The sequence below is a fragment of the Vanacampus margaritifer genome, chromosome 17 (assembly GCF_051991255.1).
Source record: "Vanacampus margaritifer isolate UIUO_Vmar chromosome 17, RoL_Vmar_1.0, whole genome shotgun sequence".
Taxonomy (NCBI): domain Eukaryota; kingdom Metazoa; phylum Chordata; class Actinopteri; order Syngnathiformes; family Syngnathidae; genus Vanacampus; species Vanacampus margaritifer.
Window position 1 is genome coordinate 16,532,406 of NC_135448.1, and position 25,000 is coordinate 16,557,405.

The 25,000-nt window shown below is 41.0% G+C and overlaps 1 protein-coding gene across 2 annotated transcripts in view; it reads left to right on the forward strand.

Moving 5' to 3' along the window:
• Positions 1-25,000, forward strand: part of sox4a (SRY-box transcription factor 4a) — a 122,109-nt gene that overhangs the window by 5,092 nt on the left and 92,017 nt on the right. The gene's annotated exons all lie outside the window — the stretch shown is intronic.

Here is a 25,000-nt window from a genome sequence, read left to right on the forward strand (position 1 = left end):
TCTTTTCTCTTTGCAATGAAGAGTTAGCCTTGCGAGAAGCCTGCTGAGCAATTTGGCTCGTCTGCCCCCGCCACACAATGGCAGCTTTCAGTCACTTAAGCGCCAGACAATGCAGGCAAAAGACAAAGTGTGACAAAGCAGCCAGAAGTTTGTATCAACAGAGAGAGTTGCAGAGGCAAAGCGCTCCTCATCATCTTCATCATATCTGATGCAGACATAGTCAACTGCGAAGAAAGGTGTGTGGGTGGCGCCCGCGCGGCTCCTCCGTCAACCCCCTCCAATCCCGCTAACGACTGATTCCGATCACCGCCCCGCCATTGTTTTACAGTTGCCTCTCGAGAAATAAAGCAGGAAAGAGAGGAATCCTAATTAATTGTATGAATATGCAAATTGGGTGTAATCCTCTGGATAGCCGACTCTTTTCACTGCGATCTGCTTCAATATTTAGACAGAGCTCGGAGTGACAAAGCCCAGACTGTACGCGGAGCATTCAATCAGTTTCGATTCAACTCGGAAGTTCTGGCCTCAAGTATTTTTTTGCTGTCTGTCTCACCCATCCACAACATCTTTCATCCTTCGAGTCTGCTTGGTAAAATGTGAGGTGAGAAGGGCGACATTTGAAGCAAACGCATTGTAAAGGCCATTTAATTGGGTTTACTTGGACAGTCTGAAATCCAATGCAAGGTCACATCTTGCAGTCATTCAGGAGTCAGGGCTAACAATAATGGGGTATCCATCCAAATGTTTTGAAATTTTCAAGCAAAATTTGTGAAAATGCGCAAAATGAAAATGCTACTTATGCCTGCTTTAATTTAGACGGCACCATGAAATGATGTCATATGAGAGAGTCTCAAAATTAACATTTATCAATACATAAAAAAAATCCACCCCTTCCAAACTTTTTTTGGGTGAATTTTAAGCCTTTTTCCGACTTTCTAGCGTTTTCAGGTTTATTTTCGCAATCCTTGACAATTTGAAATAAAAATAGGAGAATGCAAACCCACCTAATGATGTTAATATTTTCCCTTGTATGAGAAGGTCAATTTATAAACACCAATTAGTTGACTAGTGGATGGGGTGTCGCATTTAAAACTTGAAGTCAATTAATAGCCAATCACGAGTTTTTGGTGTCTCATCTTCCAGTCGGCCAATTTGCAAATAACTTTCGTCTCACCTGTCTGCGGCAATTGCTGGAATATTACGTAAATACAACTGCGAGGGTCCGGGAGTATGAAAATGAGATGGTGGTCAATGAGAACATTGGTTTATCTTGCTAGCTTTGTTTAACTCACTCGCTCCCCAAAACGTACAAATACGTTCTATTTTAAATATGACCATGCTCCCAAAGACGTATCAATATGTTTTTTTATGTCGTTTTTTATGCTAGAGCATACAGAAGGCTTTGACGCAGCCTCTGAACTGAAGAGAATGTTTGAAGCAAATGGTAGTAATTACAAAAACGGCCAGCAGGTGGCGGCAGAGTATAAGAGATCAACCAGGGCCACGTTGCAAAAAGCTTTCCCCCACTGTTTGAAACTGATTTGTGAATAAGGATGAAACTTGTCTATATTCTAATACTAATTGCTGCAAAATAGAAACAGATAGAAACATACTTTTTTTTCCTGATGAAAGAGGAGACGCTAATCTTTCTTTTGGTTCCATGTTTTTATAGCAATAGAACACAATATTCACAGCCAGGCGCAAAGGGGAATGCTACATTTGTGTATGTGGATGCTCGTGACTGCAGCAACGAGTGATTCATGTTAATGTCTGGAAGTCGTGTTGCGATCTCAAAACCACTAACCGACAAAAACAGTTGGTCATCTGGTGTGCATTGAGATATCACAGCCAGGCTGTTAAACCTTGTGTGTATGTGTCCACGTGTGTGCGTGTGACCGTGAGAGATGTGGAAAACCTACAAGTGAGTCTTTGTGAAGCATTTCTGCCCCCCCCCCCCCCACCCCTGGTACAATACATCTTAAATTAATAAGACAGGTTTTTCTAGGTTGTTAAATGTGTTTTAGCAACTTTTTGGGCTAAAACATTTATAAATTTGCTGCTGTGCATTGATCCACTTAACCCCCCTTGTTGTATTCGTTTCTTAACAATGTTCATGGGTCAATTTGACCCGGTCTAATTTTTAATCTTCCCAAAATACCATCTAATAAAAAAAAAATTATAATAAAAACAAATTAAACAAACGGACAGCAGACAAAGTTGAACATGAGTCTTGTTATTTCCTAGATTTTCCAAATGGGTCAATTTGACCCGCAACATAACAGCAGGGTTAAATTAAATACTTATACTTGATCAGTTGAGTTATGCCAGACAAAAAATGGTTATCGTTTGGGATACCAATATGAGTACTCAACTCTTGAGTTGTCACCGTTACTGATATCAAGTACAGATATAAATATCACAATATAGCACATTCCCTAAAATTGAATGAAATTAAAGCCAATTTTTGTTCTTCTAACTTCGATTTCCTAATCAGTCACCGTCGCAAATACCGATACTGTACTTTGGAATAAAGCTGGGTATCGGCCTGACACGATACCTGGTATCGGTGCTTGCCCATCCCTAGTTGTTGTCAATAGTTTTCTTTTGTTAATAGTTGAAACTATGATCAATAGCTTTTACTAAACGATATTCCTGGGTTGCGCAAGGTACTGAAACCACAGTAAGTAACAATTAAAACAGGAGGCGTCCAAATGGAATATGCAGCTGTTAAAAAAAAAAAAGAAAAAAAAGTTGTTAATGTGTGAGAAACTCAAGATTTGGGTGCAATTGTTTTCCCCTTCTGCCTGGCAATCTGTTTTTCATCATCATTATGCTTTTCAGTAATGAGGCACAAGAAAACATGCAACTCCCCGTAATGGAATATTTAACAGTGTTGTGTGTCCTTGGATGGGTACGGTCTCCTGGAAAGAGTGAATACTGTAGTGTTTGTGAGAGAGAGAGAGAGAGAGAGAGAGAGAGAGAGAGAGAGAGAGAGAGAGAGAGAGAGAGAGAGAGAGAGAGAGAGAGAGAGAGAGAGAGAGGAGAGAGAGAGAGAGAGAGAGAGAGAGAGAGAGAGAGAGAGAGAGAGAGGAGAGAGAGAGAGAGAGAGAGAGAGAGAGAGAGAGAGAGAGAGAGAGAGAGAGAGAGAGAGAGAGAGAGAGAGAGAGAGAGAGAGAGAGAGAGAGAGAGAGAGAGAGAGAGAGAGAGAGAGAGAGAGAGAGAGAGAGAGAAGAGAGAGAGAGAGAGAGAGAGAGAGAGAGAGAGAGAGAGAGAGAGAGAGAGAGAGAGAGAGAGAGAGAGAGAGAGAGAGAGAGAGAGACACAAGACAAGACACAGCAGGGGGGTTAAAGCTCGAGATGGGGTGAGTCTTGCTGTCCTCCCTGAATTATTTAGTGGCAGCGTGAATGCTCACCCAGCCTTTCGGAGGAAGACCTCGAATCAGAGGCAGACTATTTGAATGAAGATACGCCGTCTTGTTTTTTTTTTTTTTGAATACAGTCTAGCTAGGCAACTGCTAAAATGTGTCCAAAAGTGACAGCAGATCATCAGAAAGACTTAAGTGCAATTGTCCAAAAGCTGATTTGGCCACTGCGGGGATGTGTGATCTTTTCTGCTAAAGCCTCTTACAGCGCTGTGGGTTTACACCCCTGTCAAGTGATTTGGGTTTTGTGTGTATGCATGTTTTTTTTTTCTTCTCTTAAATGACCTCAAAAGTATAGACAGATGATCTGAATCTCTTAATGTTTTTTTCCATTTTGTTGAGAGTTATGCTTTACATTTTGAGTTTGAGGATTTCATGTTATTTTTCTGGAGGCCCCTCAGGAATAATGTATTCTTGTTAGGATATTGATTCTAATGTCCTCAATGATTCGATTTCGACAGTTGAGTTTGATTTCTATTTAAATTTTTCACAATTTGATTCCATTCACTTCAGTTCAATCCGATATCGATAAATTATGGAACATTAATTATTCTTAAATATCAAGGACACGATTAAAAGACTCCCCAAAATTAAATTCCAAAGTAAATTTTGCGGAGGCAGTAATTGGTCAAATAATTTAGTTAATTAATGAAAGTAACACCTGTTATAATAGCTTACGTGTTACACAAACATTTGACATCAGCAAGTATGAGATGAAAATATGTTCATAATTAAAAAAAATAAAAAAATTCTGGAGAGCTCAGTATTGTTCATTCGGTAATTTTACTGATTTGACATAATTCAAATTTAATAATTGTAAATTTAAATCTAAAATATTCTGAGTTGTCTTAAAGTCAGGTCTTTCAAAAATTTAAGAAACATAATAAAAAAATAATAAAAAAAATTGGCTTTTAAAATTCAAATTTTCTTAAGTATTTTATGGGAAAAAAAGATATGTAAATGGTTTTATAAAACTATATTGTGCTAAAAAAGGAAAATTTATTATTATTATTATTTTAAACTCAGCCCTAATTCTTATAGCAATAGTTTACAATAATTCTACAATTCTAGAAATGTGTAAACCTGTGAAACGTCAACATAACCTCACTCACAGACGCATAGAACTTATGACACGACATGCTCACCACGTTAGCACCTCCCAAAGAGGAAACGAAGAGATGAGAAAATGAGGAAAACAACAGAGGAGGGACAAATGGTTGTAGAAATGAGATGGGAAATGGTTGTAGAATTTTTTTTTTTCTCCTCAATGACGTCAGGCCTTTTATTTTTTTGGGGGCACATTTTACGTGTCAAAAGTACTCATGGAGAGTTGAGTGCTCTCACTGGTATCGGTTTGAAAAAGTGGTATCGAACATCCCTATCCAGTATCGTGCATGTTTTACATAGAGAGTGAATGCCACACCCTGATTTGAAGACACATTTCCACCCCACACCCTTTCCCACTCCTCCCCTTTTCTGAGATTTTTCTTCTTCTTTCTGCCTAGTTACAAGCCTCCCCAACCGTCCCATCAACATGTTGGCGCACACACACACAACTCACTGTTTTTAGAAAGCAAAAACAACACGGGGAGTATGACTGAAATATGGACCCCCTTAATCTCGGCGGGTGGATGAGTATCAAATCCGCCAGCGAAACATTAAGGTAGAGAGAGAAAGCGAGAGAGGCCGGAGGAACACTGTGTTCATTTTGCCAAGGCCAGATGGTGAGGGCAGCTTTAGTGTTGCACAGCCTCTCTGTCCGTTAGGCCTACTCACACACACACACACACACACACACACACACACACACACGCACACAAAAAACCGCAGCTACGTCTGTTTATACAGCAGTGTTCTTCTGTATGTGCTGGCCTGAGTGAGTCAGACTTATTAGATTAATCTTTTATTTGTCTCTACGCTGTTATCGTTGTTTTTCATCTCACCGCGTTGCCGGGATTAAGAGGCCGTGTCTGGTTTGCGTTGGGCTGAGTTTGGATAGTTTGTTATCTCTTTCCTCTTGTGCAAGTATATGTGCATGTTGTTTGTTTTTAGGCCTTTCCAGAGTTATGATATAGTCATGCAGAATTCTATAGTAGAGTTGTTGTTGAATTAGTCCAATGGTTCTTAACCTGGTTGGTACGGAACCCCCACCAGAACACATTATTTGTACCTTCCTCAAATTCAATACATAGATATGGAATCTGGCTTTCTTCACCTTGAATTCAGAAAGCGGGCAGGGGGCAGCACATACATTGAAAACGGCAGAGGCCCTAGAATTGAGCCCTGTGGAACCCCATAGGCTCCGTTATACATGTGAATTCATATTGCACATATTCGTCCGACCACTTTGGTTTTTTTGCTTGACATAATTAGTATAAAGGAACTAAACTAATAAAGAAAATCACACGACGTACCATTTAAAACGGTCAAAAATCAATAACTGAGCACACCAAATTTGTTCGATCGAACCTCGGTTAAGAACTGCTGAACTAGTCGTATACTGGGACGCATCCCATCCCCTGTGATCATCACTAGTCAGTTGGGGTTAAATGTGCATTGATAATTAATCTTAATTCTTCATTTTTGTCAATCCTATGCTTCCAACTTGTTAGCAGTTGCAGAAACAGGCTTTTCTGTTGCAAAGCAAGTTCCAAAGAGGAAAGTCACATGAGGGTTGTCAACTTGGGGTGGTGACCCGGGCCCCTTTTGCTCAACATTCGTGTCATCTGAACTCGCAAATTACAAATTCTTCTCGATGGATAAAACATTACCATATAGATGCACTAGAAAATGTTGTTGTAAGTCTTGACTGTCGTCAGATGAAAGGATATATTGTGCATTTTTTTTGTCGAATCTAACTAAAATTACTTGCTGAAAAACACACCTATATGGCCTTCTTCTAAACCACCATATAAGCAGAGGAGTAGCTAGCATTAGCCACGCGCTGCTAGCGCAAGAACCGTTGCGCTATCTTTGCCAGCCTGTTCTAGTTACATACTAGGCTAACTGTTAGCCTGCTATTCTAGTTAACTTCACCCCCCCAAAAAACTTATGATCAATAATCATAATTAATGCAGAGGATTCTGCGTTCCTCGCGAAGGCTTCCTTAGCTGCCCTCGGAAACCAGGGATTAATAAACTGCCTGTCCCGAGCTCATTTTTTTAATACTGCAAGGAAAGCTGTGATCAACTCTGCTGAAAAAGTCTCATCCATGCGATATATTTGGAAGGCGCTCATCTGTTCTGACTCATTCCTCTTTATTGCTGGTGTGTTTAATCAGCGCTTTGACCCCACTTGCACTGCAGCCACCCTGTTTGAAAACAGACTTTTCTCACTCTCGTTCTGTCACTAATGCAGTTTTAAAACCTGGACTTTCTCACCTCTTTTTTACAGTGGATAAAAGCATGAGGTAGACGGCGCTTTTAGTGCCGAACAATGTCTCCGGCTGGGGTCTGTAGGTCGGACAGCAAATGCATGACGCTCCAAAATAACTGGGCTCATTGCCATTCCGGCAAAATATGCCTCGGCAAAACCAACGCGTGGGGTTGTGAGCAAACGTCAACTCGGGATATACACTCCTCGAAAAGTCTGGTTCAGGTGACCTCGCATTGACCTCCTGAGTTTTAGTGCCGCGAGGGGAAATATGTTGTTTGTGCTGCATAGCATAAACGGTGCTGCTCTAATGATGTGTTTATGCATGACTTTTTTTGTGTGTTTTTTCCCGGTTGAACGCTTTTGGGCCTCACTTGGTCGGGTGTAAACGGTTGTGCTATTGTTAGCTTTCCCCTTCATTTAAGTTTATGTTCACCATGTCGTGTTTTGGCTTTAACACGGGTTTTGTTACGCGAGGAATAGGCAGTAACTCATCCTTCAGATAGGGTGACCTTATTTCAAAACAAAAATTCGGAGAATATAATTTCACTGAAAATCAAGTGTACAATAAATCCTCACCAGCAACTATTTATAACCTATGTAATCGCTAGTCAGCCTGGTGGTTGTTTTATTGCTTTAGCTAATGCTAAATGCTATCTTGGTTGACAGTTTAACAATGCTGGACGAAGTCGAAGCAAAACAATTAGGCTAGCTCTGGGAAAAAAAAAAAAAAAGTTGAGTTGAAATGTGGCTGTTCTGATGTTGGTACGTCAAATGCAAGCATCACACCTTGTAACAGCTCGCTCTCGGTCTGACTACATTTCCCATGATTCTTAAACGCGGAAGCAGGAAGTAGTTCTGCAAACGTTATGATGCAAACGTGAATGTGTGTAAATAGGAAGTAATTTAACAGTTCAATCCATCCATCCATTATCTACCGCTATACCCGGGGTCGGGTCGCTGGGGCAGCAGCTTTAGCAGGGAAGCCCAGACTTCCCTCTCCCCAGCCACTTCAACCAGCTCCTGCGGTGGGATCCCAAGACGTTCCCTGGCCAGCCGAGAGACATAGTCTCTCCAGCGTCTCCTGGTTTCGTCCCCTGGGCCTCCTGCCGGTGGGACATGCCCGGAACACCTCTCCAGGAGGCATCCAAGCTAGATGCCTGAGTCACCTCAACTGGTTCCTCTCAACGCGGAGGAGCAGCGGCTCGAATCTTAAGTCTTTCCCGGATGACCGAGGAAACTCATTTCGGCCGCTTGTTGTTGATCTTGTTCTTTTGGTCAGTTTCAACAGTTAAATTAATTTTTAGTTGTGTGATTGACGTGCACATGGTCCAAACGATTGGACAAAAAAAACTAAAACAGGAAGCTGGGACGGGACCTGCATTAAAAGCGGGACAAAACAGTGGGGCTGGCAAAATCCGCCGGGACTCGAGTCTCAAAACTGCTACACTCTCTCTGTTAAACCCAGGACTGTCACCTTTTTAAATCCGGGACAGTCGCTGTTTAAACGGGTCTGTCCCTTCTTATACTGGGAACTGTCTCTGCTTAACCCCTGGGACAGTCTCAGTTAAACCCAAGTACTTTGCCGGTTAAATTGGGACGTCTGGTCACCCTGCCTGAAGACCAACTACTGACAACCAAACTGAAACCTACTTTGTATAATAATATAATTCGAGTGATCTAAAATGCAAATCAACGTTTTACTGCTTTTCTTCATGTTTCACAAATGAAGTCTGACCTGCCTTGATTAATAATGAATCAAAACATAGAACCACCTGTACTGTAATTCTCATGTTACATCCCTGGTGATTTTTACCTCCTGCCTTGCGGCCTGTCCGTGCCCAGTCGGAATGCTAATTACAAACTTAGATGTTGATATTTCACAGCCCACCCGCTCAAATCGAGGATTAAATTACCTAAAAGTATAACAGGCAGGACTGTATATTCTAAGCAAACCTTTGATTTAAAATTGCAGCCGGATTGATTGAACGTAGCCTCAGGTCTGTGCCTGCGCCCTGCGTAAATGTTATGTTTAATTCAAAGTTTTTTTTTTTTTTTTTACCCTGGATGGAAACCAAAGATCGCTACTTGTTTACACTTTCCAGGCCCAGCAAGTCCTGGCCTACTTTCCCAGATTTCCACGCACTTTAAACTGACTTAAGTGCATGTTTGCGCGAGCGACCGTCCGCTACATATGTACGCGCCACAAATTAGCTTTGCATGTATAATGCACGAGTCCCCGGCTATGGATCCATATACAGTCATGCTTGTGGGGGGGGGGGGGGGGTCGGTTATCTTTAGCTGCGTGTTCCCGGAGTGACGGCTTACATTTTCTCTCGTATGTCGAAGATGTACGGCCCTGCGGTGTGACCCCGTTTGGCTCTGAGATCTCCATCACTCAGGGAGACTTAGAACTTGGCGCAAATACGAGGCGGCGAAGCACTTGATGGCTTATAAAGTAGACTGATAACAAGCCAGTTCACATTCAAGATGTTCCGCTTTTATGCGCTAACAGAGCCAGACTTTATCAGTCTTTATGAAATCTGCTGTTAAAAGTGCGGTTATATAACCATATATATATATATGAAGTGAAATCAGCCGCCCATCTGTCTCTGGGAACGTCTTGGTCCATCAGTCAAGCGGCGATGTCTGGTTGGCGTCCGCAGCTATTTAACCAGATTAAATGTGTAGAATTGTGGACAAGAATCTCGGCGGACCCGTGGGTGTGCGCGTCTGACAGCTCTCTGTAACCACGCGGCCCGTAGCAGAGCAGATAGCGGCGAGAGATTAGGATGTAATTATACACGCCACTTTCTGCTCCGTCTCTCTCCCTAGAAGAGGAAGAGAAAGAAATACAGGAAAAGATGGAAGAGGAGGGCGGTAAGGTGACGATAAGGTTGGCGGGCTCACGTACGGCGCCTCACAAATTTTGAATTCCTACCCTCGCTTTCCGCACGCATCAAATGTTTTGAGTCCCAAATGTAACCCCGCCCTCCCTCCCGCTGTGCTTGCTCTCTGGCTGTCTGTCGCCACGGCAACGTAATTAGCCATCCCATCCCGTGCGCAGGATGGCGCGTGCCTTCAGCATCAGACATTTGGATAATCTTCAGTCTCATTTATATGCAAAGTCAGCAGAAGGAAAAAAGTGGCAAAAGTGCTCTATATGTAGAAGTGTGGGAGGGGCCGCGAAAAGAAATCCTGTTTTTCTCCCAGAACATGTGCACACCAGGAAGATAATTTGCACACAAAAAAACATAAATGGAATCTTTTTTTTTTTTTTTTTTTGCCCTGACTCTTTCCCTTGAATCTCTTCATGTCTTGTTCTCATTACAGTTTTGCCCTCTTTTTTTTTTCTCTGCGGTGACATTTTTAGGTCACCCCTCGCTCACTTTCATCATCTCCACGGCACCGCACTGTACGCACATCTTGCTTCGCGCAAGGTGAAGACGGTGGGATGCGGGGAGAATTCCCCCCGGGGGGGAAAACGGTGATCTTCCGGCGCGTTCCCGCACACGCTTCTTCGCCGGCTGCCGTTTGAAGACGGCGACGCTGCGGTTGTATGAGACAGCTGTCACAAACACACCTACCGTACCTATAAACGCCACGCGGCATCCTCACATGCTGTCAAATTATTTTAAGGGAAGAGATTCCCCCCCCCCAATCAGTGGCAGTGTTGATATGAGCAAGTTTTAATCCCACTTTTGAGGTAAAGGGGGGGGGGGCGGTGGGTAGTACCACATTCATGCCGGATCAAAAGCTTTGAAGGGATTTTTGGAGCTCGAGTCTGTGTGAGTGTGCATGTGTTTTATTTTTATGAAGAGGAGTCCAGGGGGGCTTTGACACAGATGTGATTGAATATAGAAAAACAAATACAGTGCACACCCCCTTCCACACTGTCGCACATCTACTGTAAACACACACCTCCAGCCAACTTGCACGATTACAGTACGCCTTCAGTCAGAAATGAGAAGAATAGAAAATTGCTATTCATTTGATGCAATTTTAAGGAAAAAATTGTACATTGGGATATATAGGTCTCAATTTGTATGGTATCAGTACTTGGTATCGATCATTTCTAATTGTGTGGTGTGTGTGTGTTTTTTTTAATCCACACAGTGCGAATAAATAATATTTGTAATATAAAGAGACCATGATGAATCATTTTGAAACTTTTTCTACCTAGGGGTTATGGTTATGTTTAGAATTAGCCAATCGCATTCAAACTCATGCACACCTGCCAGCGTTTAAAGCGCCTCCGATTAACCCCAAATACATTTCAGATGTTGGTCGTAGGCTTTTCCTGACATCGCTTTGCTTTCTAGCAGAAGCCTTGAAGGTTTTGTGCCAACACTAACTCAGGGGTCGCCAACCTTTTTGTAACTGAGAATTTCTTCTTGGGCGGCTGATTAATGTGAAGGGTTAGCAGTTTAATACATCCGTCAAATCCATTACACGTTTCTAAAATACAAAATGTGTTCAAATGACCTTTAATGTCCTTATTAGGGCCTAACCTATTTAATGATCAGCTATTACCACTTTGAAAACGGTCAAAAATAATCCCCAAAAAGTTGTAATTAATTGTAATTAATCGCAAATGTCCAAAAATTTTTTTGAACTGTTTCTATTAGTTTAACATTTTTTCCACTTTTGTTAAAAATTATATAATCCTTTTTTAAAGGAAGAAAAAAAAAAAGATTATCAAAAATTAGGGACGTCAGGCGATTTAAATTTTTTAATTTTAATTAATCGCATGACTTCAATAGTTAACTCACGATTAATCACACATTTTATATCTGTTCTAAATGTACAATAACATATTTTTTCTTAGTTTTCATACTCTTCACATAAAAGTAGAAAAAATGTTAAACTGCTAGAAATATGGTTGCATTTTTTAATCATTGATGCATAAATTTCATAATAAGTGCGATATTGGTTTGTGTTGAGGTCATTTTTCTGCCACTAGGTGGCATAATTGCATTTATAAGATGTTGGTGACAGCTCGGTACATTTATCTTTTCAAATTAAGAGCTATCTAATGTTTAAAAATAATCCCCAAAAAGTTGTAATTAATTGTAATTAATCGCAAATGTCCCAAAAAATTTTTGAACTGTTTCTATTAGTTTAACATTTTTTCCACTTTTGTTAAAAATTAAATAATCCTTTTTTAAAGGAAGAAAAAAAAAAAAGATTATCAAAAATTAGGGACGTCAGGCGATTAAATTTTTTAATTTTAATTAATCGCATGACTTCAATAGTTAACTCACGATTAATCGCACATTTTATATCTGTTCTAAATGTACAATAACGTATTTTTTCTTAGTTTTCATACTCTTCACATAAAAGTAGAAAAAATGTTAAACTGCTAGAAATATGGTTGCATTTTTTAATCATTGATGCATAAATTTCATAATAAGTGCGATATTGGTTTGTGTTGAGGTCATTTTTCTGCCACTAGGTGGCATAATTGCATTTATAAGATGTTGGTGACTGCTCGGTACATTTATCTTTTCAAATTAAGAGCTATCTAATATTTAAAATGAAGTAACTTGTGAAATTCTGCACATTTTAAAAATTGTAAAATACAACTTGACCGCAATCTCTACAAATATATGCATTATTAGTCTGCTGCGTTGCGACTGGAATGGCCTTTAAATTAACTTAAAATGAATTAACGCGCTCATTTTGACAACCCTAATAATGATCAATCACACCACCAAAATATGCGAGAAAACGGTCAATTTTGTAAAGTTAAATTTAAGTAGTTAATAGTTTTTGTGGTTATCACATTAGTGGTAGGAAAAGTTTTTGGGGTGTCATTTTGGCTTTTAAATAGGGGTGTTTAGACTTTTTCTATGCACTCTAAACACAAATAAATGCTTTTAGCCTCAAACAAATTTGTTACATACCAAATGAGTGCAACTGCTTGCTTTTATGTATCTGTAAAACCTATAACAATTTAATACTCAGTGTGTCTTCAGTATTTATTTTTTTCATCCAGAAGCCAAAGACAATACAAATATTTTTGTTTTTCATGGGGGTTAAAAACAACCAAACCATCACAAAGGGTTGTAATTAATAATGGTTTGGCTATCTATTAATGCTTTGTGCCATACTGGCAAAGTAGCAAATCTGTATTGTTAATCCCTCGCACCAGTGTTACGTGTGTAATCCGTCTCAAAATATTAAAGTAATTGGCATTTAATTGCTGAAAAATGTAATTATTGTGACAATTCAATAATGCAGTGAAAGGTCCGGCTGCATAGCGAATTTGATCCCGGCATCCGCAACGTGTTAGCGGCTATTTGAAATATCGGAGGAGCTACAGTCACTCTTGTGAAATGATTTCCTTTTCAATGATGTTGGGTTGTGAAGGAATTACCATTAATTGTAATCGTAAAGATAAGATTCTGGTGGAGAGGGTCCTTGCAAGGATGATTTATTACAGAGATCTCTGGTCACACAGTTGCACATCACCCAAGCAGTGTCATCCAATGTGTGTGTCTTCTTTTGCCCACACAGCCTCTGTCATCCCGTGAGGCACAGAATGAGTTTGCATTTTCCCAGTAAACTAGATCGTCCTTGAACTTTTGACAACCGGATTTCTAATGAACAGCGACTAGACTTCTTAGATAAACATAGAAACATTTTAACTTTCTCATTTCTGGTAAAAACAGTAGAAAAGATAGCAAGAATGTCAAAAGCATGACTCACACAGGTTATATCAGGTCAACATAATTACACCTTCATCAACACATCTATAATGAAATGTAAAACGGGTAAAAAGTAAAATAAACCAATAAAAATGTTAATAATGTCAACAGTTGCCATATAGAGTTTGATTAATGTCCCATGATCAATCAAAACAAACAGACCTTCCTCCTCAGCCCCAACTAGTGTGACAGTATGTTTAAAATCATGAGTGGATTAGCGGCGAGTTTCTAAAACGAAATCATGGCCGGATTAATTCTATGTGACATCAGCTCGTCTGCAGCTCCTAAGCCATATTTAGTTGACGATCAAATAGCTTAACCTGGCCAGTCAATCCCATCCTAATATTCCACTAATCTGTCCCCAATCCAAACTATAACAGAATCAGCATCAGCCGGTTGTTGTTTTGTAGTTTTTTTTTTTTTTTTTTTTTTTAATTCAGCTTGCCTGCTTTTTTCAGATTAGATTTCACACGCAAGTGCTCAGTCTAATGCTTGCTTGTGTGTTCCTGTAAATATTCCCCAAATATGTAAATACTCAGGCGCCATGACTCAAGTGCTGGCAGATGCCACATACTTGCGCACGCACACACACACACACGCGCACACACACACACACACTGCTACCTTATTGAAGTCGCATACCTAAACACACAGGATTAGTGATTTATCATTATCAAGTCTGCGGAGTGCCTTGATGTCAGGGCGGTCAGTTTAGCGGGTGAAGTTCTTATGCGTTCCAATAAAGCGGGCAACGTCGCCGTGTTATTCATTCGGGAGAGCACTTTACTTGATGAAAACGTACAAATACAAGCGAGTGTGACCTCCCGCTGTACTTGTTTGTTTGAAGCAGGCTCTAATGCCTTAATCAGATCAGAGTTCCCAGTGAGCATAGAAAGGGACGAGCCGGGGGGTGGTCGACGAAGAGGAGGATGATGGTGATGATCAGGGTCACGAAGGTTGCAACTTTTTTTTTTTTTTGGGACTACAGAAAGGGGAAACAAATATCAACTGTAAAAGTTTTGAGGAGAAAATGATGGCGGGATGGATTAAATCTGGTGGTGACAGCATGACACCCTGCTGGTGTTAGTTTTACAAATAAAATATTTATCAGCATGTCCAAACATTTGATATGATTCCGTTTGATGGCATTCTGAGGAAACCCAGCCAGATTTCTTTTCAGTAGGACGGTGTTTTTGTTTTTTTTGGCACATTTCGAGTCCAGATGAACAGTTAAGTACATTAGATCAGTATACAATCTGTGAATCAGGCCGCACGCAAGTCATGTAATGTGTTGCGTGCAGTTTTGATATCATTTTAAGGGGAATGCTGAAGAGTATCCAAATCGTAAAAGTATTCCTCATCTTTTCCAGAGTTGATCATACGCTTAAAAGTTGTCTATTTACAGTGGTCAACTTCTTTTTAGACACATATGATAAACAGAGGTCGGTAGTAATGAGCTACACTTACTACGTTGCGTGCAGCATTTTAGCTCATTTGCTCCCCAAAACGTATATATAACTTCTATTTTAAGTATTACAATGGTCCCAAAAACGTATTTATATGTTTTTTTATGTTTTTATTTTTTTATGTGCACGCAGAAGGTTTTGATGCAACCTCTGAATTGAAGAGAACGCTTGAAGCCATGGTAGTTATTACAAAAACGGCCAGCAGGTGGCAGCAGAGTATAAGAGATCAACCAGGGCCATGTTGCAAAAAGCCTTTTCTCCCCACTGTTTTAAACAGATTTGTGAATATCGATGAAAGTTATCTATATTCTAATGCTAATTGCTGTAAAACGCAAATAGATAGAAATATACTTTTTTTTTTCCTGATGGGAAAAAAAAGAGACTCTAATCTTTCGTTTGTTTTTATAGCAATAGAACACAATATTCTGTGGCCCTTCAAAATTTGTGAAAATCCAGTTCTGGGAAAATGGCTGGGAGTGAATGAGTTGGTTGCATTGTAAGAATAGTTTAAGCACAGCATACTTTTCAATTTCACTTGGGTATTTTTGTTCATAAGAAACTGTTACATTAAGCCAAATTACGCTTGCGACTTTCATAATAATCAATTATTGTCCTTTTTTTTTTTAGTTAGTTCAGTTTCTGTCAAGTGACCGTTTCACCAATTAAACAGACCACATTAAAATGATTCGTGGAAGCAAAGTTTTCAAAGGTCAAAGGTGGCGGAAACAATGGAGGAAACAACTACTCCTGTTCCTGCAGGGACATACCGGGAACAAAATGTCACCCGGAAAAAAAATTGTCAATGGAGGTGGGGCAGAAGACATATGAAGAAGAAGGTACTCGATCACATTTAAACGAACAAATATTCGTGTTGGAAAAGGTGTAACCCAGGTGTCTTATTCGGATTTTATTTTATTTTTATTTATTTATTTTATCCGTTATTGACTGCATGCAAACGTAGGCCCGCCAATGTTGCGCCAAATGTCAGCTATTTAGATGTTTACTCCCCCTAAATACACGTTTTCACACATGACACTTTTGATTAAATGCTTTTAGCATGCGGATCAATATCTCATGATGCCTCCCATTTAAGGTTTCATTTTTCAGCGCGATGGCTGCATCAAGGGGGTCGGGAGTTACGACACATTGGTCGTGGCCTTACGGAAGGAGGAGGGGCGGGGGTACCCCCATCTGTGCCATCTGGGGTGGCTCCCATGACCCCATTCGCAGTGCGTTTTGTACAATGAGTAAAGGCCCTGCTCCAGAGTCAGTGGGCCGTGTCCCACTTTATACCAAAAAATGATCCGGATGCTCATTTATAGCATTTATTTATTTTTTTAACCACCAGTGTTCAATCAGAGTGAAAATGTTCCCTTGGATAACACAGTACTTATATTTAACCTTTTCACATTTACTTTATTGGTTTTCCGACTCCACTCAATACCTCCATCTTCCAAATCCCTTACATTTCCTTAAATCCCTACTCCTCCTATATGGGTACGCAGCGGTTAATACAAATTGCAGGGCTGTGCATCCAGATGAACACAGCTTGAAATGTAAAGGATTGCCTTGCGTCAGAGTGGGATTTTCCCAATCCTCATTTTTGTATACAGAACTGCATTCGGCCGCAATGTAGGCTAACACTTGGATCATTCGGCTGTGTATTTTGAGCCAGGACTTTAGGGTTTAGTGGATGTATGGAGACAACAAGGTTCTAATCAGCAGTAATGTGATGACCAGGCATGGATTAGTATAAAAGGTTTGATTGCATCATACGGCCAAAACCAATTGACTCTTAAATCTGCAGGTGCTTATATAGAGTGTGTACCCGCATATGTTTAGCACTCTGTAAATCAGGGCCAAATGGTAAAAAGATCAATCAGTGACATTTTCTATTGAGCCCCTCCATTCCCATGGATGGCCATTACACACACACTCGCACCTCGTCGATATCTATGTGCGTATGACTCAGGGAAAGTGTGTGGGAGTGATTTATTTAGGTGTGACAGATGTGTCTACAACATACCAATCTGCCCCTGGGTGATGAGATTAGTCACATTGGACACCTCTCTTAATTCTGCGTGTGTGTGATTTGAGTGTAGCGTTCGTCAAGACGCGTGTGTACGTGTGCGCGTGAAGATAATCCCAGTGAACAGCTGTGATTTAGCCTATGGAGCATCTGGTCAGGTTGGCATTTGCGCTTGTATAACAGGCCGCTGACCTCAAATTAGCGGCAGTCAATAATGATGATTAGGTCTGAAATAATGACGATCACCGCACCGATAGTGTGCCCCCATCGTGTCCGTCCAACCATCCAAGTGCCTTTATTGTGACAAGGGCCTCTGCCTAGAGCAAGACATTATCGAGAATAGAGAGCATCAAGACCGAGAAGAGAACAATACTTTTGAAGGTTGGGACCGAGAAGAGACCAAGACTTTTGAAGGTCGAGACAGAGACCAAGACTTTTGGAGGTCGAGACCGAGACCAAGACTTTTGCAGGTCGCGACCGAGACCAAGACTTTTGGAGGTCGAGACAGAGACCAAGACTTTTTAAGGTCGAGACCGAGACAAGACCAAGACATTTGAAGGTCGAGAACGAGACAAGACCAAGACATTTGAAGGTCGAGACCGAGACAAGACCAAGACTTTTGGTGGTCGAGACCGAGACAAGACCAAGACTTTTGGTGGTCGAGACCGAGACAAGACCAAGACTTTTGGTGGTCGAGACCGAGACAAGACCAAGACTTTTGGTGGTCGAGACCGAGACAAGACCAAGACTTTTGGTGGTCGAGACCGAGACAAGACCAAGACTTTTGGTGGTCAAGACGGAGACCAAGACCAAGACTTTTGGTGGTCGAGACCGAGACCAAGACCAAGACTTTTGGTGGTCGAGACAGAGACCAAGACATTTGAAGGTCGAGACCGAGACAAGACCAAGACTTTTGGTGGTCAAGACGGAGACAAGACCAAGACTTTTGGTGGTCGAGACCGAGACCAAGACTTTTGGTGGTCGAGACCGAGACCAAGACTTTTGGAGGTCGAGACCGAGACCAAGACTTTTGGTGGTCGAGACCGAGACCAAGACTTTTGGAGGCCGAGACCAAGACCAGACTAAGACCAATAATGTATATGTCAAAAGAAAAGAAAAGAAAAAACAGAGCAACATTACCAGTATTTTTTTTCTCCTTATTTTTTGCAACAAACACAAATTATACGATGTTGTTTTTGAAAAAGTACCCTGGGAAGGCATCACACCACCTGCATTCTGTGTTTCTCACTGGTCTCAGTAGATCTGGCTTGGTCTCCAACCGGTCTCGATCAAAAATCCCAAGTCCACCCTGCCTTTAATTCTGAGACAAGATCGAGACCCTTAAAAAAGTAGTCTTCAGACCAAAACCCATCTGAAGAACTCCAACACTACCTCCGCCTATGAAATATCTCGCACCCGTGGCCTCTGTGCACCCAGCGGTCCCTCATCAAATCAAGGGCGAGCTACTGCTTTATCCCAGCTGCTCATTTTTTTCTCAACTTTATCAGCTGTTTTAAATTAATATTGATTCCGGCGGCACGAGCCACAAATCAAGCCATCGACTGGCCGGATTTCCAACACACCTTAGCGGGTCCTCTATTGCTCTGCCAAAACATGGATTATTAAAGTCAAACATGTCTTGCCATACAACTAGACGAGTGGCTGTCTTTGTGTTGTGCAGTTAATTGCCCTCCTTTATCTCCTTAGGAAAGTAGAAACAGACCCTTTTGGTCCTCTCCGACAAACACAAGTTGATCAAACGCGACTCGTTCTTTCCTGTTTTGAGTATAGATAAAGCATGCGTTTAAAACGGCACAGGGAGCATGTTGTGCCATTATCTCTCATTGTGAACTAGTGGCTTTGAAGTGTTTGGTGCGTGTGCATGTTCACAAACATCTGTGCAGGCTCGCACCCTTAAGTACTATATGTTCTCAACTTGGTAATTGGATTACTGAATTCCTCAAACGCGACGACTGAAGCCCCCCCCCCTTTCTCTCGACTCCCCTTGGAGTGCTATTTTATGCCTCCTCAGCATCCTCGCTGCTCACTGCTTTATCCTTTTGCTCTAATTCTAACTTTCCCCAAGACATTCTCAATGGAGGCAGTCGATTTTTGCAAGCAAGCGCTGACAAGTAGTTGCAACTAATTTGAGTTCTTTGACCCATTTCCACAGGAAAAAAAAAAAAGAAAGAAGCTAGGAGTCCTTCCTTCTAAATCGTCTGTGCTAGCTTGTGGGTGGCGGCGCGCAAAACCGTCGAGCGCGTTATGACGCGAAGCTTGTAAAAATACACGTCGTAAACCTGCTTCAGTTGGTTATTTTTTCCACGCTTCACGTCATAAAGAACTCACCAAAAATGTGGAAGCCCTCACCAAAAGGTGGGCATCTGTCAATGACGGATCGATGTAATGACGGTTTTGCCCAGCTGCGGTCCACCCATATCCACTTTTAGAGTCCTTTTTTTTTTCTTTTTACAACCAATCACCAGATTTCACTGCTTGCATTATTGCAAACATCTGGAGGTGTGGCTCGGAGGTGAGCGTCTGGTTGCCAGGCCTTCACCCATGGGGCCCGGCCGGAAAGGAAACGTGGGTCCACCTTTCCTATGGGCTCTCAACACCTGTAGGAGGACTCGGGTGCGCAGTGAGCTGGGTGGCGGACAAGGACCTTGGCGATCCCCGGCTACAGAAGCTAGTTCTTGGGACGTGGAACCTGGACGCCTCCCTGGAGAGGTGTTCCGGATTTGCGCCGGAGGAACTGGTTGAAGTGGCTGGGGAGAAGGAAGTCTGGGCCCCTGTGACGCGACCCCGGAAAAGCAGGAGCATTATTGCAAACATACTGCAGAGATTAAATAAACAACCTCACTGAGATCTGTGGTGTGCCGTCGCGACCACTTCCTCTTTGTGACATATCAACACATCCAAGAAATTAGGAGCCCTTAAAAACACAACAATTTATAGAAACATGGTCTACGTATATAGAATTTTTTAACCTAATTCCGGTTACTTAATTCTGTCTGTTAGCGAGAGCCACTACATCGTGATAACTTACATTGATGTTTCTGCATTTGGCAATTTATTATTATATTATATTATTAGTATGGGATTTTTTTTTAATGGGCTTTAGGTGAACTGATGAATACACACACGCTCGCACGCACACACACACACACACACACACACACACACACACATACTCACCCACATACAAAAAAATGTATATATATATATATATGTGTATATGTATATATATATGTATATGTATTTAAAAAAAAAAAAAACATTTATTAAATTTTTTTTTGATTGATTTTTTTTTTTTTAAAAGGAGAGCAATGATGATGTCAAATCGAATGAACAATACTGAGCTTTCCTGAAGAAAAAAAAAAAAAAAAAAACACAACACAATCCAACACGACACCGTTCAATCGAGCCCAATGCTGTCCATAATGTGACAATACGTCTGCAAAAAAAAATCGCCTTACCTTTTTCTGGAGCAAAGAAAAGAAAGAAAAAATAAAAATTAAAAATTGCCTTACCTTCTGTAATGTACTGTACAATCTTAAAACAGTAAAAAAAAAAAAAGTAACCCAATTATAGATAAAAAAAAAAATAAAAAAAAGGACCGATCCACTTTATAGGTCAATTTGACCCAACTTTTTGGGTTGTTTTATACAAAATGACCCAATTTTTTGACACAAGTAAAGGATCTAACCAATATTTTAGATGTTTTACACTAAAAGACCCATTTCTTGACTCAGTTGGGTCAAAAAGACCCAAGTAGAGGATCGGTCCATTTTTAACCCACAGTTGGGTTATTTTTGACCCAACGGTTTTTAGTGTATACCTTTTAGGAAGTTTGGTGTTGACATTAAAAAAAAAATAAAAAAACTTACTTAATTCTACGACGACTGAGCAAGCTTTGTGTCAAGCTAATAAAATAAATAAATAATTTTAAAAAAATCGCTGAAAATATTTTTTAGTTTCTACGTGATCCTCCAATGTCTTTTGTCACCCTCCTGGGCCACACTTTCTGAGAACCGCCCTTACTGTATATGAATCTACTACCGTTGACCTCTGTAAGTAAAAAAGAAACATGAAAATGCGTGTCTCATTTGACCGTATCATGTCGAACCAACGTTAAGGTCACACTCCCCTCTTAAGGTTCACCTTCCATCTCATTTATCCTCAAAGGAAAATAGTGCAAATGTGATTGCCACGATTGCCGATTGTGCGCGTTGCTGGTGCGCGCGGCTCCCACCGAGTCAGGGGCAAGGGTAATATCCGTGGATAAAACCCAAGCGAAATAGGAGGGGAATGATTTAATAAGGAGGCTGGAATAGATGGAGGGAGAAGAAGGATGGCTAGGATGGATGACTGTTTTGATCAGAGCAATAAAGAAGGACCCCCTCTCCCTTGCCCTTTTGCTTTGCCCTGGGCTATCTCTGTAAATGTGTGTGTATGTGTCGCCCGGCGCGGCGCGTCTCGGCTCTAACAGTACGCCGGGATGAGAATGAGGGGAGACAGCCAGGGGAATAGTGTGGAAAACACAGAGATGGCTCCGGAGTACTCCATTCAATCAGTATGGCGCTGCGGCCGGCTCATCTGCTCTGCAACAATGAAGCGGTCACTATGAATTAGAGGCACACCGAGATTTGGGAGACGGAAGCAGGCACGACATGGTCGCACACACACACACACACACACACACACACACACTTCCTTACAACAATACAGACACATGTATTAGCATGGCCGTGTTTGCTGCTCCGTCCTCCCGTCAAGATCCTTTCGGTTTTTGGCCTTGAACGAGTCCGCCCCTCAAGGCCGGTCATTGTCCGACGCTGCCTACGGCCACTTGCTACTGTTGAATCCGCATTTAGAATAGGAATTTTTAAAATGTGCTCCCTTGCGCTCACAATAGGGCAACAAGCTGCCTTATCAAGGGCAATCAACGGTATAGTCGAAAGTGTGTAGCCGTAGACTGCAAAGGACGCTTCTAGGATCAATAAGATTTTCCTGCATGCTATCAATCCATTTATAAGCAAATATTATTACTATGTGAACATGCAACAAGGTCGGCTCCTTTGTTTTGTTGTGTACAGAAGGCAATTGTGTTTCCGAGAAAAGAATTCCAGCTTTAATTTCTTGGTATTTCTCGATGACTTCACCAAATGTTACTTTCTTCATTTGAAAGTCTTTTCCAGACCTTGACCGCAGCCTCTTTCAGTTCATGTTTGTTTCTGGGGGTTTCTCCCTTCAGTTTCCTTCTCAGGAGATCAAATACATGCTCTATTGGGCAGTGATATATTCGTCGCCGAAAAATTTTCGTCACAAAATTTTATTTTTCAGACGAAAATGAAATGAAAAGTAAAATAGAAGCCATTCATTGAGACTGTAATTTCGTCAATGACTAAAACAAAAATAAAAACAACATAGTGACGAAAATTCACACAATCCAATCAGAAGGAATGAAACGGTTGGAGAAAAGAACCACTCAAAAACTGCACTTTAATGTTCAAACATGTTTACCTTCATTGTGCATTAAAATTAAAATAAAAAAATAAAAAAATTGCTCTTTTTGTTGACTAAAATTGGATTAAACAAAAATGCAATCAGATGACTAAATTATGACTAAAACTTTAATTTTAGTCAAAAGACTATAACTAAATAAAAATGATTGTCAAAATTAACACTGCTATTGGGTTCAAATCCGGTGATTGATTTGGCCAGTTGAAGACCTACATTTCCCCCTTTTGATATCTTTTATTGTGAGCCCACTTAGTTTTGAGTCATTATCTTGTCGCCCAATTAGTTTGGATCCATTTTTCCTAAATTGCCAGACAAAATGATTTTGTAAACTTCATAATCCGTTCTAATAGAACCATCCAACATCATGCGTTACATCATCAATAAAGACTAGTGCTTTCCCTGAGTTGTTTAACACGTGCAGATGTAAATACTACAAAATAAAACAAAACATCTGAACCTTTGCATGTTATGTTTTGTTTGTTTTTTTTATAGAAAAAACAAATTACTTTACTCGGCATACAACAAAACAAAGGAATTGACTTTGCCGTTCCAATACTTTTGGAGGGGACTGTATAGTTTTCTGCATTGTATTTCCTGTCCTATTTGTGGATTTTAATATCAATAATTGAAGTCAAGACATGAATTATAGAAACCCAAGGCACATAGAGTTCAGTTAGTTCTCTTGGCCTTGTTTATGTCCTCTTTTGCCGACACTGCCAAATGTACACAAAGTGTGTGTTTGTGTGCGTGCGTGCAGAGGCAGAAGCCGGTTAATCTGTTAAACACGTTGTATATATTTATCCAGCGGGATGAATCCAGGGCATCCAACTGATGAGTCTTGGATTTAGCCTGATCAGTCTGGGTTGGGAGGGAGGAAAGGAAGCAAACTGAAGATGAGTCACTGTTATTCAGCTACTGGCCAGTGGCTTAAATGGACGTGCAAGCGCAACGGGCGAACCCCCCTGTTGACACGATGCCGCTTTAATCTTCGAAAGGGAAATGGTCCACGCGTGAGAACCGACGAGGGGGTTAATCAAGTAAAATGCAGCCTCATTAGTGAAGAGAATTAAGAGGCGTCATGTGACCCGCAAATAAACCGCGCCGTGGGCACAGTCATGGCGCTGAAGGTACGATGGAAGCTTGCAGGACACATGGCACGCATGGCAGAGGAAAAAGCAACACTTTTAAAAACGGAAGAGAATAGGAGTGGGGGGGTGGGGGTGGGGGGGAGAATAATCCGATGACAAATAGAAAGTGCCTTTTGCTGGAGGGGCATGAAATAATGTTAGTGGGGAGTTGGTGAGAAAAACTGGATTCATTTCATGCAAGAGTAGTGTTCAGGGGGGAAAAAAATGCTCCCCTTGAGACTTCCTACCCTTCAGTAAGTGTCCAAGGTGGTGATAAATACAGAATAATATACACTCAACTCCAAAAATATTGGGATAGTGAGGCCATTTTGCAGGTTTTTCAGTGCGACCGGTCCAGGGTGCAAATCCACTTCTTTCTTGACAGTGTTTTTGTTGTTCAACAAAAAAAAAAAATCTATATGTGACTGTTTTGGGTTGAGTCATGAAGTCATTGTTTTGTTGTGGTCCTTATTTGTTCATGATAATGATGATTATGTTGTCAGTTGATATGCAGTTGCTATGGCCCTTGTGATTATGTTGTCAGGTGCTATGTCCCTTGTAATGATGTTGTCAGTTGTTATGTCCCTTGTGATGATGTTGTTATGCAGCTGCTATGTCCCTTTTAATGATGTTGTCAGTTGCTATGTCCCATGTGATGAGAAGTTTGTCAGATGCTATGTCCCTTGTGATGATGTTGTCAGTAGCTATCCAAGTTCTATGTTCCTTGTGATGATGACGTTGTCAGTTGCTATGCGGTTGCTATGTTCCTTGTGATGATGATGTTAACAGTTGCTATGCAGTTGCTGTGTTCCTTGTGATGAAGATTTTAACAGTTGCTATGCATTAGCCGTGCCCCTTGTGATGTTGACATTGTCAGTTGCTATGCTTTAGCTATGTCCCCGTGATGATTTTCGGTTGCTATCCAAGTTCTATGTTCCTTGTGATGATGTTGTCAGTTGCTATGCAGTTGCTATGTTCCTCGTGATGATGATGTTAACAGTTGCTATGCAGTATCTGTGTCCCTTGTGATGATGAAGTTGTCAGTTGCTATGCAGTTGCTATGTTCCTTGTGATGATGATGTTAACAATTGCTATGCAGTATCTGTGTCCCTTGTGATGATGACATTGTCAGTTGCTATGCAGTTATAGTCCTGTGATTGTCACTCTTAGGTCATGTATTTTAGGTTATGCATTTATGACTTATTTTGTCATACAGGCCTTTGTTCTCTCATATAGAATTGTGCATTGCCCTAGTGAGGGATAGTAGAGAGTTTTGCAAACAACTTGGAACTTTTGGATTATGATCAGGTGATGAAATGTTGGAATGCCACTTCCCCGTTTTGTGCTTT